Source organism: Tachyglossus aculeatus, chromosome X3 (genome assembly GCF_015852505.1).
Source record: "Tachyglossus aculeatus isolate mTacAcu1 chromosome X3, mTacAcu1.pri, whole genome shotgun sequence".
NCBI classification, from domain to species: Eukaryota; Metazoa; Chordata; class Mammalia; order Monotremata; family Tachyglossidae; genus Tachyglossus; species Tachyglossus aculeatus.
In genome coordinates this window covers 6,167,422-6,184,593 of record NC_052099.1, presented here as the reverse complement: position 1 = coordinate 6,184,593, position 17,172 = coordinate 6,167,422, and positions in this window count along the sequence as shown.

The window sequence follows — 17,172 nt, the reverse complement described above, 5'->3', positions numbered from 1 at the left end:
CACTGGGGCAGATACAAGTGAAGCAGGTTGAACACAGTCCCTGTCCCGCAAAGGCCTCACAGTCTAAGTAGGAGGGAGAACAGGTATTTAATCTCCATTTTACAGTTGAGGAAACTGAAGCCCAGAGAAGGTAACTGACTTGCCCAAGGTCACACAGCTGGGATTAGAACCCAGGTGCTGTTGTTCATATGAGCGATGCTTCCTTGCTCATACCTTGCATGCATGTGGTGATCTGATCTGCAAACTTAAAGTCCCAGTTATTTTCTTCACACATGCCTCTCATCCTTTCCCCCTTCTCCCACTGCTTTTCCCCGGAGCTGAAATTCGGCTTTTTTTGGATTTGAACAGAAGAGTTCAGGAGTCTTCTTGTATGTGTGGGAGCACACACACGTATAGCAAACAATTGTTCTTATTCGTTTGAATGCTACTGAAGAGTAAAATGGATCAATTCCAGCATAGTTCTTGACTGATTATTATGTAAAAATGTGCAGATGGATTCTCAGAAATTCAAATATGAAATTCCAAAGAGAACTTGCTAATGAGGTGCTGTTAAGCCCTTATGAATTGGTGAACCTGTTTCTAGGAATGGGAAAGTAAAACAGTTTGAAGTTTGATTTTTAAATAGAATGGGGTTATATGGGAAATTCAATTAGACATCAGAAATTTGGAAAGCTTGGGGACTTTTTAAGTTTTCCATATTTATTCATCAGAGTGACTTTTATTATCCTTTTCTTATCTCTAGTCTGTAAGCTCCTTGTGGGTACAGAACGTGCCCACCAACTCTGTTGTACGCTCCCAAATGCTTAGTACAGTGCTCTGCACATAGTTAGTGCTCAATAAATGCCACTGATGGATTGACTGATCTCCTTGCTCTTATAGTTTCTTCTGCCTCCTGAACAGAGATGACCCCCAAATCTCTCCCTCCACTGCTGTTTTTTTCCCCTCCTTCCTCACCCCTCTCCCCCCACCTTCCTCTCTTCCCTTTCTCTCCCCTACCCCCTCCCCTTGCCCTCCCTTTCCCTCCACCTTTCTTTCCTTCCCCGCCCTTTCTTCCTCTCACGGTCTTCTGAACAATCTCTAACCGGATGATTTTGTTGCCCATCTCAAACCAAGGCAAAGATCTAATTCTTGGTCTTTCCTCCGTCCAACTCTCATCAATGTGAACAGTGCCACTACCTAATCGGCTTCCAGACTCGAAACCTTGAGATATTTTTCACCCCCACCCCCCCCACCTCGCCCCCAAACCATGCAATGATTTGCCTGGTCCAGTGGCTTTCTCCTCTAAAACACCCATTATTCTACGTCTCCATTGCTGGATTTAGCTCTGGTCATCTTGCCTCCTCTTTGCTGGTCTCTCAGCCTGCAGCCCCTTTTCACCTCGGAGCATCGCTTTAAACACGTAACTCTTAACGCTGTATTTTTACCCCTTCCAATGTCCCTACATCAACCTCCACTAAAATCCAGGTAGGACCCTCCTCCAGCAACACTGAAGGGACAAAGGAACCAGAAACCAGGATCATCAATGTAAGTGAATGTCTTACAAAGCAAGCAAACGCCACCAAGTGGTCATCTGCTCCAACTGCAGGTGGGTGATACAGGATCGTTCACCATCCTGTTTTTAACGGTTAACGGTTTTTTTTAACGGAATTTGTTGACCGTTTACTGGGTTTCAACTGCCGTTCTGAGCGCGAGGGTAGATCCAAATTAACCGGGCCGGAGACAGTCTAAGTAGAAGGGAGCGCACGTAGCGTGTGGCTTAGTGGAAAGAGCACGGGCTTCAGAGTCAGAGGTCGTGGGTTCTAATCCCCGCTCTGCCACTTGCCAGCTGCGTGACCTTGGGCAAGTCACTTCAATTCTCTGTGCCTCAGTTCCCTCATCTGTAAAATGGGGATGAAGACTCTGAGCCTCATGTAGGGCAACCTGATTACCTTGTATCTCCCCCAGCGCTTAGAACAGTGCTTGGCACATAGTAAGCGCTTAACAAATACCATCATCATTATTATTATTAAGTATTGGATCTCCATTTTGTAGGTGTGGTAAGTGAGGCACAGAGAATAGTAATAATGATGGTATTTGTTAAGCGCTTACTGTGTGCCAAACACTAAGTGCTGGGATAATAATAATAATAATTTTGGTATTAAGTGCTTTCTATGTGCCAAGCACTGTTCTAAGTGCTGAGGAGGATACAAGGTGATCGGGTTGTCCCATGTGGGGCTCACAATCTTAATCCCCATTTTACAGATGAGGTAACTGAGGCCCAGAGAAGTTAAGTGACTTGCCCCAAGTCACACAGCAGACAAGTGGCAGAGCCGGGATTAGAAGCCACGTCCTCTGACCCCCAAGCCTGGGCTCTTTCCACTAAGCCACGCTGCTTCTCTAACACCAACATTAGCCAACTTCAGAGAGAACCAGAGCTAGAACTCATGTAATAATAATAATGATGGTATTTGTTAAGCACTTACTATGTGCCGAGCACTGCTGTAAGCACTGGGATAGATACAAAGCTTATTAGATTGTCTCACATGGGGCTCACGGTCTTAATCCCCATTTTACAGACGAGGTATCTGAGGCACAGAGAAGTCTTGTCCAAAGTCTTGTCCAGACTTGTCCAAAGTCTCCTGATTCCCAGAGCATTGCTCTTTCCACTGCATCAACATGAGCTGGGGGAGTCCTCCAGACTGTAAGCTTATTATGGGCAGGGAACCTGTCTAACAACTCTGTTGTATTGTGCTTTCCCAAGCTCTTAGTTCAGTGCTCTGCACACGGTAAGCACTCAATAAATGCCATTGACTGATTGTTTCAGGTGGGTTACAGTGCCATCCAGAGCTCATGCCTTAGGATTGTATTGGTGAGATAGCACCATCTGATGGCTGACTCTCACCCTGTAGCTAATGATATATGAGTCTTGTTGCCTGCAATTATATGTGCCTAGTTTGGTGGTGATGGTGGAGGAGGAGGAAGAGCAAGAGCATCTCTACCTATTTTCCCAGCTATTCAGAGGTTTAAGGCATTCTGGGCTGCAGAAACCTATTCCAGTTTAGGAGTCATACCAAATCTAGCATCAGTTTGGTACTTCCCTAGGAACTCAGTAGCATCAGGTTTTTTTGTTTTGTTTTGTTTTTTTAATGGTATTTAAGTGCTTACTTTGTGCCAGGCACTGTACTAAGCTCTAAGGTAGCTGCAAGTCAGTCAGGCTGGACACAGTCCATGTCCCACATGGGGCTCACAGTCTTAATCCCCATTTTACAGATGAGGTAACAGGCACAGAGAGGTTAAGCGACTTGCTCAAGGTCACACAGAAGACAAGTGGCAGAGTTGGCACTAGAACCCAGGTTCTCTGACTCCCAGGCCCCAGCTCTATTCATTAGGCGATGCTGCTTCTCGACTAAAGCTTGACCAAAGGACTTGTGAAATAGCCACGGTCCAAAGTTAGCAGGTCAAAACTCACATGAGGATCATGAATGGGGTTGTGCCTGCGAATATACCCTGTAGCATAGCCTGGACCAGACAATAAGATCTTGGCTCTTATAAAAAACAAACAGAGTGGACTGGATATTTGTCAACCTCCCAGAAACCTAAAGCCCCAGGACAAGTGGTGAAAGGAATTCTTCGCAACGAGCCAGTTAAAGCATCGGAAGCTATAAGTATGATGGCCGACACAGGCTTTGACGAAAAGACATTCAGATTGTGGGATCAAGGATGTCTGGACTGCTCTAACGAATGTAGTAGCCACGATTGTTGATGGGGAAAGATATGCTTGGCTGCACGTTGTGATGCAGCTCTACATTAGAGTGAATGATAGGGTGTACTGTGGTGTCACAAGCATTGTTGAGAAATACCTACATTTTATGGCCATGTTGTCAAATAAATATGGCATGTGAGTAAGCATGCCTGGCCTGATCAAACGTTATTGGATTTAGAGTTAGTGAACAAAAGATCACATTTATTTTCTCTAAACTGAATGAAAACAAGTTACATGCAGATAAACTTGTTCAAGAGGCATATTTACTGAACTTTGTTGATTTTAGTTTCTTTATTTCTCAAATCGGATGTTGCTTTTTCTCCTAAAGGTTAGATGATGAAGGAATTACAAGTGTGTCATTACAGAAGCTCCCATTTAAATCCTACCCGCCTTTTTCTGAATTTTTCATCACCTCTAATTACCAGGTAAGTACATGTAGATAAAATTTCTTTTATAATGATCATGCATTGTCTTCTCGATTCATTCAGTGAAGAGCCATTGCTTGTCATCAGAGCCACCTGGGAACCATATTTAAAATTGAATGGCCAAACAGGATCACAAACACCGACCAGTTGTTCCTCGAGATTACCAACTCTGTGGCATTTTACTCACCCAAGCACTTAGCACACAGAGCAGAGCAGAGCTCTGTGAGTAAAATGCCACAGAGTTGGTAATCTCGAGGAACAACATAGCCTAGTGGATAGAGCAAGGGCCTAGGAGTCAGAAGGTCATGGGTTCTAATCCCGGCTCTGCCACTTGTCTGCTGTGTGACCTTGGGCAAGTCACTTCACTTCTCTGGGCCTCAGTTACCTCATCTGTAAAATGGGGATTAAGACGGTGAACCTGATATGGGGCAGGGACTGTGTCCAACCTGATTTGCTTGTATTCCCTCCTAGTGTCTAATACAGTGCCTGGCACATAGTAAGTGCTTAACACATACAATTATTACTATAATATTATTATTATTACTATTATTATCACTACTATTATTATTTCCTTATTATTTGCGATCCCTGCCCACAAGGAGCTTACAGTCTAGAGGGGGACGGATAGACAGTCAAGAAGACTAGGTAGATGCAAGTGTGTGACGAGTGCCTCCTTGTACCCAAAGGGGAGAATTGACTTGTATTTCAAAAAATGAAATGAAACAAAAATGAGAAATTATCTTTTAAATTAACATTCCTGACTAAGCCTTCATTTCCTTTACTCCCTCTCCTTTCTGCGTCACCCTCGCACTTGGATTTGCACCCTGAATCACCCCACTCTCTGCCCCATGGAACTCATGTCCATATCCATAATTTATTTATAAAAATGTCTGTCTCCTCCTCTAGATTGTAAACTCCTTGTGGGCAGGGAATATGTTTACCAACCCTATTACACTGTAATAATTGTATTTGTTTAAGCACTTACTGTGTGTGAAGCACTGTTCTAAGCGCTGGGGTAGGTACAATCTAATCGGGTTGGACACATGGGGCTCACAGTTGTAATCCCCATTTACAGATGAGGTAACTGAGGCCCAGAGAAGTTAAGTGACTTGCCCAAGGTCACACAGCAGACAAGCGACAGAGCCGGAATTAGAACCCAGGTCCTTCGGACGGTGTTCTAAACACAGTAAGCGTTTGATAAATATGGTTGATAAATATGGTTCCCAGGAGAGACATGGTATTCCTGAACAAACATTGAAAGGTTCCAAAAGGATTTCCAGGTCTAAAACAAACCTGGAATTCATAGGCTAAACTTTGCCCTTAGAGACCTACCTGAACCCTCTATTGACCCCATTATACTGTTCTCTCCCAAGTGCTTCGGACAGTGTTGTGCACACAGTAAGTGTTCAATAAATACCATGGGTCTCTGAGGGCAGAATTTGGCCTCTCCAAAAGAGATGTCATCTAGTTCTTTATTTAAAACTTGTTTAGGACTATGAAGAGAATTAGAGTTCAAATCCATAGCTCCCTTAAATACACAATCTGCCTTAACAGATTGATTATTAAAACTGCCAGCAGTTCCTTTCCATAACTATCAAGTCTCTAAAGTGGAAGTTAATCACTGTGGTCCAGTGCATTGGGGTGAGTTAGTTTTTCACAGACTTAAATAACACGGCAGGAATCATTCGCATTTTCAGTGGGATTGTTAAATTGTTGCTCAGAAATCAATCTCCAGGAAAGAGGAACATAAATGTACGGAGATTGAAAGAGGAAAGAGTATTGATTGTAGTCAGAAAATTGTACCAAGAAATTGGGTAGGCGAGCTGGTACCATTGGAGTCGTAGGGTTTTGTCATCTTTTGTGTGCCACTCTGAAATTGGAAGAGAAGGATGTTGGCTTCGATCCCTTTCTCCTCCTGTGCTTCTTTCAGGCCCACCTTGCACATCTGATTGTCTTGTCTTCCAGCTCCTGGGGAAACTTGAATGCTAACAATGGTAGTGGAATTTGTTAAGTGTTTATTATGCACCAAGCATTGTGGTGGATACAAGAGAATCAGGTCAGACACAGTTCCTTCACGTGGAGTTCTCTCGACCCTCGTTCTGGGCAGGGAACTTGTCTCCCAACTCTGTTGTAGCATACTCTCCCAAGCGCTTGGGACAGTGTTCTGCACACAGTTAAGTGCTCATTAAATACCATCAATTGATTGCTAGAGGGGCTCACAATATAAAGGCAAGGGAAAACAGGTATTTCTACTGGAAAGAGAATGGACCTGGGGAGTCAGAGGACTGGGTTCTAATAATAATAAATATGGTACTTGTTAGGCACTTACTGTGTGCCGAGCACTAATCCCAGCTCTGCCAATTGCTTGCTGGGTGACTTTGGGCAAATCACTTCATTTCTCTGGGCCTCAGTTACCTCATCCGAAAAGGGGGGTTAAATACCTGTTCTCCCTCCTATTTAGCCTGCGAGCCCCGCGCAGGGCAGGGATTGTGTCCGACCTAATTTGCATGTACCTACCCCAGCACTTAGAACAGTGTTGGATGCATAGTAAGCGCTTAACAAATACCATTAAAAAACACTGTTTCATCCCCGTTTTACAGATGAGGAAACCGAGACACAGAGAAGATGAGCAACTTGCTCAAGGTCATACAGCAGCCAGAACGAGGGTTAGAAACCAGGTCCCTTGACTCTTTCCACTAGGCCACACTCATTCACAAGTCAGTCCCCGAAAATTCTAGAGACATGACGGCTAAGATAGTGACTTTAGGAGAGGATGTTGTATTGGTCTAAGCAAGCTTATTATCAGGTCTTACTATCAATGTCTGTGCCATTTTTAATACCCAGTAAGATTATATCTCCAAGACCAGTGATGTTATTCTGAATTGTCACAGAAAATCCTTCCATCTCACCAAATAGTAAGACTCGTATCAGCCATGACTTAGTTTTATCTATGTAATTTTGGCTAAGCTGTTATGATCAGGTACCGTGCAGCTCTTTTTGTTTCCAAGTCTGAAATTGCTGTTGAATTGCTTGTAGGTTTACTGTTGGATCATCCTTGAATCAGTCTCTGAAGGTATTTAACAGAGATTGTCTTTGATGATCAATCTAGTCTTTTTTATGGTATTTGTTATGCACTCACTATGTGTCAGGCACTGTTCTAAGCACTGGGATAGGTACAAGATAACAGGATTGGGCACTGTCACTACCCCCTAAAGGCCTCACAGTCTTAATCCCCATTTTACGGATGAGGTAACTGAGGCCCAGAGAAGTGAAGTGACTTGCCCAAGATCACACAGCAGACAAGCGGCAGAGCCGGGATTTAGAACCCATGTCCTCTGATTCCCAAGCCTGTGCTCTTTCCACTAAGCCACGCTGCTTCTCTAGTGGAAGGTAGTCTAGAGGAAAGAGCATGGACCTGGGAGTCAGAGGATTTGTGCTCCAATCCTAGCTCAACCACATGCTTGCTGTGTGACCTTAAAGGGAAATCTCTTCACTTCTCCGTGCCTCAGTTTCCTCATCTGTAAAATGGGGATGAAGACTTTGAGCCCTATGTTGGACATGGACTGTGTCCAACCTTATTAGCTTGTATCTACCCTAGTGCCTAGTAGAGTACCTGGCACATAGAAAGTGTTTAGCAAATACCATTAAAGAAAAAAATAGAGATTAAATACCTGTTCTTCCTTAGACTGTGAACCCCGTGAGGGACAGAGGCTGTCTGACTTATTATCTCATATCTACCCCAGAGCTTAGTACAGGGGTTCATTCATTTATTCATTCATTCGATCATATTTTTTGAGCACTTACCATGTGCAGAGCACTGTACTAAGCGCTTGGGAGAGTACAATAAAACAATAAACAGACACATTCCCTGCCCACAACAAGCTTACAGTCTAGAGGGGGGAGACAGACATTAATATAATAAGTAAATTACAGACATGGACGCAAGTACTGTGGGGCTGGGAGGGGGGAAGAGCAAAGGGAGCAAGTCAGGGTGACGCAGAAGGAAATTGGCACATACCACAATTATTATTATTATTATTATTTTTATTATCATTGTTATTATTGTCATGTGCCTTATGGTGCCTCTCCAGAATGGTTCCCCCCCACCCACCCAACTCCTGCTCTGCTCTGAGCCTAGATTCGGGGGAGAAAGAGGTGAAAATGGCCTGCTCTCTACTTTCCTCCTTCTCTCTAGCTACTGCCACTACATGGGGCCAGATCAGATTTATTAGGGGGGAAGAGAGAGACCTCAGATCTGAGAGAGAGTGGCTAGTCTAGCCCCATATGCCTTGCACGACCCAAAGTGTGGATTTGTACCCAGAATTGTCAGTGGGGAGAACCGCTCTGGGTGCTGGAGGAGAGGGGCCTTTTTCTAGGGGTTTCTGTCCCCTGTTTGACAGAAGCCAGGGGATCAGGGACATTGGGGTGCCACCCCCACCCAGCTCAGCCTGTTACATCATCATGTTAAGCTGTGTGATCGGCATAAGGTGTGTGACATCATGGATGTTCCAGTACGATTTGTATTTGTTTCTGTCAGCACTGATTGTGGGGTAAGAAGAATGGAGAGATGAATTTTTCAGGAGATTAGATTCCTATTCTTGTATTAAGATTCAGCATTCTTCTCCTTCCCCACCTTCTCACCGCCCCCCCCCCCCCCCCCCCCGGAATCCCTGCTGTAATGAGAGAGTTCTTGAGCCCTTTTTTCTCAGACTGTAATACCATATCTGATAACATAGTGTGCAGAGATGTTGGGAATTTAGAATCAGTACCATGCTGCCCCTAGCAGTAGAACAGTAGAAAACAAGGTGGTGGACAGCATGGAACAGAATGTTCTTTGAGAGGAAAATAACTGGTAATACAGGATAAGTTTAATGTGCTTTTTGAAATTAATTCAGCTCCAGACAAATTAGTGCTACATAGGTTCGATTTTATTTGGCACCATACAGTCAACACTGGGGGATTATTGTGTGTTCTTTTTTCTGGCAGTAAAGGTTGGAAAGTGCTTTTTATAATAATCCATCACCATGGGACCAGCAAGCTGTGGAATAACAACCCAGGGTTTCCAGGGTTCGTATGCACTGAAGTGTGTGTTGGGGAATGGGGTGGTGGGGCAGGGAATGACAGGGAGAAGCCAGTGGGAGGGAGAGAAAGATGGGATTTAGCAGGGGAAAGCTACTACTTTATCCATCCTGAACGGCTTAATATGTTCATTCATTCATCTATTTGTATTTATTGAGCGCTTACTGTGTGCAGAGCACTGTACACTTGGGAGAGTACAATACAATAGACAGTCACATTCCCTGCCCACAACGAGTTTACAGTCTAGAGTACTGGATGTTGGCAAACCAGTATCCTCACCTATACTAAGCCTAGCTCCCAGGGGTGATCCGTGCTCATCGGGAAACCATTTACCATGTCTTTGGGGGTGGGGGAAAGGAAAGAGTGGAAAGGTGGATTTGGATTTTTCTGAATGGTGGAATCAGTCATGACTTCTCAGCGTTCCTGTATATAGACACAGTATCTTCCCTCCCCTCCATTCCCTGTAAGCTCGCCCCAGGAGCCTGGTTTAATGATCTCAAAAACTCATTAAGCCAGGCCCCTGGATGGGATTTTCACTGGAGGGGTGGGAGACAGGGAGCCTCCAAATAGATATAATAATGAGTCAAATATCCTGAGGATTGATGAGTGAGTCTAAAATTCAGAAAAATCCACTATTCCCTCTCACCTTCCAACTTCTGCTGTCTTCCACCTAGCTGCCACTTTCTCTGACGTACTTTTCCACTCATTCTCTCCTACCCAACCTCTCATTTGCTGATCAACCATGCTCTCTCTCTTTCTTTCTCTGTCTCTCTCAAATCGTTCTGTTCTTCATGTTTTCTCTGCTGTTACTGCTTCATCCTTTCTCACCTCATGGCTTTCTATTTTTCAAAGCCCTAGCCTTCTTTTAATTGTCTTATTCTCCTATGTATCTCCTGAATCGATGATGTTCCTTTTCTTCCTCACCGCTGGTTTATTTTGGTCTTTTTTTCTTTTTCTTCTCTATTCCGTTCCTAAGTATTTTTGAGTTATCCCTCTTTCTCTTCCTGCCTACTCTCCTCTTCATCCTTCCTCCGGACTCCAGTGCAGCCTTCCAGATTTGCTTATTACTAGTGTTTTCTGCCTTGAGAACAGGAGTTGAGAAATGGTTCAACGGTAATTCCTCGCCATGGGACCAGAGAGCTGCGGAACACTGACCCTGAGTGGATGCCTGTGGCTATTGAGCATGCTCAGCTAACTCTGCTACTTGAAGTCTTTGACTATTGGGATTAAAAAAAAAAGACATCGACAACTAGGGAGGTAGTCAGAAGAAAGGGTTTCAGTAGAGCTAAATCTGAAAAACACTCAGGGTATTCCCAGGAGGACAAAGAGGAAGATGAGAGGGATAGGAAGAATTATCAACATGGATCAGAATTTCCCTATGCTTGTCCCATGTTTTTGCACTCTCCTCCCTCCCAACTTGTTTTAATATTCTCTCTCTCAGAAAATCCCCTCTCTCTTTCCCCCCACCCCCACCCTGTCACACAGGGTCACACATTATCTGCTGCCAGCAAAAAGTCTGCCCTGAGCTTTCAGCGGCTGCTGTCACAATGGCCACTTTGATCCTGCTGGCCAAATCGGTCCTTTTAGAGGTCTTGATGGCCATTTATCAAGTGGGCTGGGATTTCAGATTTAGGAGTGTTCCACTCCATGCAGGACTCATGGACACCTTGAAGAGGGACAGCCTATACCCCCAAATAACTCATCTTCATCTTGGATTTTTCTCCCATCAGTCAAACACTGGTACTCATTAAACACTTACTCTGTGCAAAGCTCTGTACTATATGCTAGGGAGAGTACAATCAAGTGGGCAGACATGATTCCCTGGCCTCGAAGAGTCCAGGGATTTAGAGCTACTGGACTAAGCAATGGTTGCTGCTGAGCCTGATGATGGATGTAGTCCAAATCATTTGACCAGTGAAGACCTAATCATGAATTTACTCTCCTACTCTGAATGATCCTACTTGAGCAAATTATCCAGAGAATCAAGTCTTAAAAAGAAACTTTAGCCTCAGTTACCCAGGAATTTAAAATGAAAAGGATTGGGACCTAAAATAATGGTGGCTGATGGTTTGTGTTTTAGGTGTAGCCCGATTTCTCTTCCATCACAGGCCATGCACTCAGTCAATACAGAGTGGACAGAGGACATCTGGAGGCAAATAACCCAACATCCCAAGGTCATTTCTCCTCAATGTCAAAACAAGAAGTTCAGGTAAGGACTGATATGGATAGGAGTGGCAGTTTTTGTAGCAAAACCAGGTCCACTTGATGTGATGTTTTGTATAAATATTGCCCAGAAGCCTCTGTACAGTAGTTAAATGGCAAACGTTCTCTGACCAATCCCCAGGTTCCTGGTTGTGTCACCTCATCAGTCTTTTTTGCAGGCATGTACATACTAGCTTATTTCATGTTTTCTTATTTTTTAATATCATTTGTAACTCTTATTCTTCAGAAGCAGCATGTCCTAGTGGAAAGAGGATGGGCCTGGGAATCACAGGACCTGGGTTCTAGTTCCAGCTCTGCTGCATACCTGCTGCATGACTTGGGGCAAATCACTTAACTTTTCTGGGCCCCAGTTCCCTCATCTACAAAAGGGGAATTCAATACCTGTTTTCCCTCCTACTTAGACTGTGAGCCCCATGTAGGACCTATCTCATATCTACCCCAGTGCTTAGTACAGTGCTTGGCACATAGTGAGCACTTAATAAATACCACAGTTATTATTGTTATTCTTTTACCTATTGCACATTTGTCAGTTTATGCCTGCTTTTCTTCTCTGTTATATTATAAGCCCCTAGAGGGCAGGGACTATTTCCCTTCTGTTTCCCTTGTGCTTAATACCAGGAGATCTATACACAGTAGTAGATGCTCAATTAGTGCCTTCAAAGGCAGGCAAAATGGTGTGGTGGGGCCTGGGTTCCTCCCAATTAGGGGCAGACAACTTTGCTTCCAAAGACCCTTCACCCAAATCTAACACATCTTGTTTGGCCAGGCTGTGTCACTCCGCCCTTAGAACTGCACTTCATTGCCCATTTCTTGGCAAGAGAGAGGCAGCATGGCCTACTGGAAGGAGCCCGGGCCTGGGAGTCAAAGCATTATAGCTCCTACACTTGTCTGCTGTAGGGCATTGGCCAAATCACTTCACTTCTCTGTGCCTCAGTTACCTCATCTGGAAAATGGAGATTGACTGTGAGCCCCATGTGGGACATGAACTGTGTCCAAACCGATTAGCTTGTAACTACCCTGAGTGCTCAGTGTAGTGCCTGGCTCATGGCAAGCACTTAACAAATACCACAATTATTATTATTAACAAATACCATAAAAAGTGTCCTAGGTTCAGGTGGCTCTAAGCATACTTCCACCAAATAGGGTGTATGATGTCATTACACTCTACTAGGTGCTTGGCATACTGTCTGTGGTGTCACATGTATCTCCTACCTGGTATTCACGATGGTTGTCTGGAGCCACCTAACCATGCCTCATGTTTTCTCGCCCCCCCGGCCCCACCCCCCCAAAAAAAATTGGTAGCCCCATGCTAGAACTTTGTAAGAGGAGAAAATACTCAGGAAGTCTTTGATCAGCTTCTTGTCAGGTTTTGAGTGATTATAGAAAATCTGCATCCCTGTTCTAAAATAAATTTAGACCACATGTAATTTTGACACTTTTAGAAGTTCAGATGGAAACCTTAACCCCTATCGTATTAGCCAAATGCAATTTTTGATTACACTGTACTGAGCATACAACAATTCAGCAAAAGAGTTGTTGGAGGGTTTTTTGATGATATTTATTAAGCGCATACTATGTGCCAAGCACTGTTCTAAGCACTGGGGAGGTTACAAGGTGATCAGGTTGTCCCACAGGGGGCTCACAGTCTTAATCCCCATTTTACAGATGAGGTAACAAGCACAGAGAAGTTAAGTGACTTGCCCAAAGTCACAGCTGACAATTGGCAGAGCCGGGATTTGAACCCCTGACCCCTGACTCCAAAGCCCGGGCTCTTTCCACTGAGCCACGCTGCTTCTCTGTTGTTGATTGAATCTGGATGCTCAGTGTATAATTGAAATATGTTTCATATTTTTATTGGTTAACCCAACCATGTGTTTGTAAAAATGAAACGAACAAATGGCATAATCACAGAAGAAAAATAGTTGATAAAAATGGACTTGCAATCTTATTTTAGAAGTAGCAGTTGAGGAATAAGGAAACTGTTTCTATTTATGAAGAGATTTTGAATGGCTAATTGAAGAAAATTATCCCTTCTGACTATTTCAGCCTAATTTAAGTGTTCTCATCTACTGCATTGTAAAAAAACCCCATTCTTTTCAGGAGCCAGACTATTATAATCACATAATGTAAATTTTAGTGTGAGAAATGAGTATAAGTTTAATATATTTTTATTGAATCAATATTTTTTTTGTGTGAAAAGCTTTCAACATTGGAAATTTGACTTCCTGCAGGAGACTAGAGATATTTTGTCATAGATAAGCCGAATTATCCTCTCTCTTGCTCCGGACCTTATACCTAACTTTGCTTCCTTCTTGTCCCTGATCATTTTCATCAAATCAACTATCCATAAATCATTTATTATATCCGTAATTTTCTTATTTATATTAATGTCTGTGTTCCCCCCTAGACCGTAAGCTCTTTTGTTGTTGTTTTTAATGGCATTTGTAAAGTGCTTACTATGTGCCAGGTATTGTACTAAGTGCTGGGGTAGATACAAGCTAATCAGGGTGGACATAGTAGATCCCACGTGGGGCTCACAGTCTTTATCCTTATTTCATAGATGAGGGAACTGAGGCCCAGAGAAGTGAAGTGATTTGCCCAAGGTCACACAGCAGGCAAGTGGCAGAGCTGGGATTAGAACCTAGGTCTTTTGACTCCTAGGCCCATGCTCTTTCCACTAAGCCATGCTGCTTCCCTAGCTCGTTGTGGGCAGGGCATATGCCGGCCAACTCTGTTGCATTGCACTCTCCCAACCACTTAATACAGTACTCTGCCTATAGTAAGTGCTCATTCATTCATTCAATCATATTTATTGAGTGCTTACTGTGTGCAGAGCACTGTACTAAGCGCTTGGGAAGTACAAGTTGGCAACATTTAGAGATGGTCCCTACCCAACAGTGGGCTCACAGTCTAGAAGGGGGAGACAGAGAACAAAACTAAACATACTAACAAAATAAAATAGAATAAATATGTACAAATAAAATAAATAAATAGAGCAATAAATACGTACAAACATATATAAATATATATAGGTGGTGTGGGGAGGGGAAGGAGGTAAGGCGGGGGAGAGGAAGGAGGGGGCTCAGTCTGGACTCAGTCTCAGTCACACACTTTTCAGCTGTGTGACTTTGGGCAAGTCACTTAACTTCTCTGGTCCTCAGTGACCTCATTTGGAAAATGGGAATGAAGACTGTGAGCCCCCCCGTGGGACAACCTGATCACCTGTAACCTCCCCGGCGCTTAGAGCAGTGCTTTGCACATAGTAAGCGCTTAATAAATGCTCAGTAACACCACCGATCGATTGATCGATCGATTGATTGGTTCTATTCTCTTCTCCCCTTGATGATGCCCATGCAATGAGTAGAGATCTGGGAGTGAGATGGATAGTGTCTGAATGGGCTCCGTGAGCTGGGTTTGGTTGAACATTTGTTTCAGATGCCTTCATCTCCCTTTCTCCAGGTATGTTGTGGGTGATCCTAAAGCCTCCTCTGCCAGGGTCAAGTCAAAATTCAAGTACAAAAACCACCACGCCTGCACCAGTGTCGCTAATGGTATCGGCCAAGGTATTGAGCCTGTTGAAACTGCAATGGTTGTCAGCTTCCCATCATATGGTAAATTGGAGGGCAGGGACCCCTTAGTTCTGCTGTATGTTCCTGGAGAAGCAGCATGGCCTGGTGGTTAAAGCATGGGCCTGGAAATCAGAAGGACCTGGGGTCTCTGGGCCTCAGTTACCTCATCTGTAAAATGGTGATTCAGACTATGTGCCCCATGTGGGACAGGGACTGTGTCCAACCTGATTAGCTTGGATCTACCCCAGCGCTTAGACTCTGCCCACAGTAGCCTTTGATAAATGCGGTTGATTATAATTTTGATGTGACCCCTGATGGAAAAATACAAGAGCCAAGGCATGGTATTCCTCCCAATGAGAAAGCCTTTACCACTTTCCTACTTCTCTCCCAGCTGGGCCAGGAACGAAGTACAAGTCACACTCCTTGCTCCTTTAATCCTCTCCTGGTTTCCTCTCTTCAGTGCCCTTCAGGGGTTTAAGAAAAGTCCTCCTACATCCTCATCTCGGCAGCAGCCACTCTCTTTTACCATACTGGCAGGGTATCATTCATTCATTCAATCAATCATATTGAGCCCTTACTGTGTGCAGAGCACTGTACTAAGCACTTGGGAGAGTATAATACAACAATAAACAGACACATTCCCTGCCCACAAAGAGCTTGGAAAAAAAGGTGTATGTATCATACTGGTTCGAACCCGATCTTCTACATTCACCCACTAACACCAGGAGGCTTTGATACTGATGATAGATGGAGTCTCCGATTGAGAATGATGGTTGAGCCTCAGCCCTGAGGCTTCAAGACAGAAAGGCTACCCAGAGGGATTGATTCAAATGGTTTGTGCGGTGCCACTTGCACTCTACAGTCTAAGTAGGAGGGGGAACAGGTATTGAATCCCCATTTTGCAGATGAGGGAACTAAGGCCCAGGGAAATGAAGTGACTTGCCCAAGGTCACACAGCAAACAATTTGGAGGAGTTGGGATGAGAACCAGTGATCTACATTTGATCTTATTTCTGCCTCCCACCCCCACAGTACTCAGTTTGGTTAGAAAACATCGGCGGACCATCTCTACCCAAGGAGAACCAGGTACTCCTGTGCTGTTCAGATTGCCTGAGTCGGTACGGGCAAAAAAACGCCACGAATTCTCCCCAAAAAATTCCTTTCCAAATCCACACCCATCCAGCCATTTCCTGAGCTGGATTTAGGCAGCCAAAAGCTAGGGAGTTTCTACTGTAACTAACTTCAACTCCTACAGGAACATCATTTTAGGAAAGCTTTTAAAATAGAATGACCATTTCTCTGTTATCTAATCATACTTTTTGGAGGAGAAAAAAGTTCAAATGAATTAATTTCCAGAGGGGTTAGAAATACCAAAGAAGTTAGAGTGACAGCCCTAAAGACTCATTTTATTCTAATCCAGAGAGCCAGTGCAGCAGTCAATGGCTGAACAGGCTTCCCACCTGGCTCACTGCACTATTAATACTACTCTCTGGCTTTCAGCAGACCTATTCAGTCTTTATCCTCCACAAAGGAGAAGCAACGTGGCCTGGTGGATAGAGCCCGGGCCTGGGAATCAGAAGGACCTGGGTTTTAGTCCCAGCTCTGCTATTTGCTGTGTGACCTCGGGCAGGTGACTTAACTTCTCTGTAGCTCAGTTGCCTCATCTGTAAAATGGGGATTAAGATTGTGTCCGACCTGATTAGCTTTTATCTACCCCAGAGCTTAGTAGAGTGCCTGGTACGTAGTAAGCACTTAACAAATGCCATTTAAAAAATCCTGCCCATTATTCATAGCATTTCCAGAAGCTGCCCCTTCCTTTTCATCCCAACTGCCGCTATGCTGCATTGATTACTGCATCAGCCTCCTCACAGCACTCCCTGCCCCTAGTTAATCCAGTCTGTACTTCACCCAGCTGCCCTGATTATTTTTCTAACCTTCAAAACCTCCAATGGTTGCCCAATCCCCTCTGCATCAAGCAGAAACTCCTGACCATTGGCTCTATCTGCCTACTTATCCACGCTTCTTTCCCACTGCATCCCAGCTCACACGCTTTGCTCCTTTCAAGCCAACCTACTCACTGTGCCTTGTTTGAGTTTTTCACTGCCTACTTCTTGTTAATGCTCTCCTTCCGTCTG